Source organism: Penaeus chinensis, chromosome 31 (genome assembly GCF_019202785.1).
Source record: "Penaeus chinensis breed Huanghai No. 1 chromosome 31, ASM1920278v2, whole genome shotgun sequence".
Classification (NCBI taxonomy): Eukaryota; Metazoa; Arthropoda; class Malacostraca; order Decapoda; family Penaeidae; genus Penaeus; species Penaeus chinensis.
The window spans coordinates 17494599-17496210 of NC_061849.1; the positions used below are offsets into that span (position 1 = coordinate 17494599).

The 1612-nt window shown below is 32.8% G+C and overlaps 1 protein-coding gene across 1 annotated transcript in view; it reads left to right on the top strand.

Moving 5' to 3' along the window:
• The window catches only part of LOC125042074 (phosphorylase b kinase gamma catalytic chain, skeletal muscle/heart isoform-like), a 27342-nt gene continuing 25730 nt past the window's right edge, over positions 1–1612 (top strand). Inside the window, exon 1 of the mRNA XM_047637538.1 lies at positions 1–240. The gene's annotated coding sequence lies outside the window, so the exon portion shown is untranslated. The remainder of the gene's footprint in view (positions 241–1612) is intronic.

Genomic DNA, 1612 nt, shown 5'->3' on the forward strand with positions numbered 1-1612 from the left:
TAAAAAAGAATAGCAACAAGAGGAGATGCAAGTTAGTCTAAGAAACGGTCGAAACGCAGTACAATAGAAAATGAAAATAGAAAACGAAATCAGAAAAAAAACGAATAATTATGAAAGCGAACGAAGACCGGAGAGACGTAGAGGTGAGGAGGTCAGCTGCGTGAAGGTGAACTCAAAAGAAATTCTCAAGTTCTTATCATTTTCCGCTTTTTCTTGTTCATGTCATCGGTGTAGTAAACGGTAAGTGTGCTTTCTAACGATCCAAGTTGTAGATATATGGGAAGAGATTTGTTTTAGGGGAGAATTGTCGTTTGATTAGTAATAATTAGACAAAAAATGTTGGTAGGCCTAGACTACAATGGGCCAGAGTATTGCTTCATTGTCTTATTTGTTAATTGTAGTCCTTTATTTCGGATAATTTCGCGGTAATGAATACTGTCGTGAGTAGAGGAATCCTTGGGACATGCGCAGTGGCCTTGTTGTTTCATCATAAGTCTTTATATGGGAGACTGTTTCATCATTCAGTTCTGATTATAGAATTATGGGATAGAAATCTCTCCACAAATTAGCTTTCTCTGGGAATTATCTTAGTTAGTTTACCGTTTTTCTCCAGGTCTGCCTTTAATATTGAATGAGATTATATAAGTCTTCCTTTTTTTATATATCCCTATCAGAAAGTCCAGTTCTAGAATTTGATTTGCAAATATCAGTGAAGGATTTTAAAAGCACAGATCCTTAATTTATAATCCTAAACAGAATGGCAACATCAAGCATAGACAATTCAGTATGTATATGCAATGTAACATTGAAGAGTTCAGTTAGTAATGTCAAATGTAACTCCACACTTTATATGTATCAGGATCTAAGGTTATGGCAGCTTTAGATCATTAACTTCTATCATTAACTTAGCTCAACAACAGTGCACAGGAAGGCTTATGTGGTGTCTTGTTTTTGGATGTTGTCATGTTTTTATTCTAGGCATTATAGTGTACTGTGCATAGTGGTAATAAGTATTCTTCCAAGGTCTGTAATTTGCAAGTGAAACAAGTTTTTTTCCCTTAAAGTTGATAATCTTGAAATGAAAGATACTGTTTTTTTCTGTTTTTGTTTTTGTTTTTTTTAATGAATGTCAACTTTTTATGTTTTCGTTTATTCTAAGTATGCATTTTATTAGGAATTCATCAAGTACTCTTGTTTGAATATATATTTCCTATAGTCTGTAAATACTTTTTATAAGAAAAATTCATGAAAATTGTTGTTTAATGATACTAAGATTTTAACAGAAAACAAAAGAAATGAGATTCTTGGTAATAGTATGTGTAACTAATATTTAACTGATCTATGTAAGTTGGCAACTGCTAAGTAATTCATGTTATTTTGAGGTTATCAATATGTAATATAATGATACAAGCATGTTATTAACATTTAATAACAGTAATGCTTGATTGTTGACTTTATACACACATATACATACATACATACACACATACATACACACATACATACACACATACATACACACACACACACACACACACACACACATACACACACACACACACACACACACACACACACACACACACACACACACACACACACACACACACAC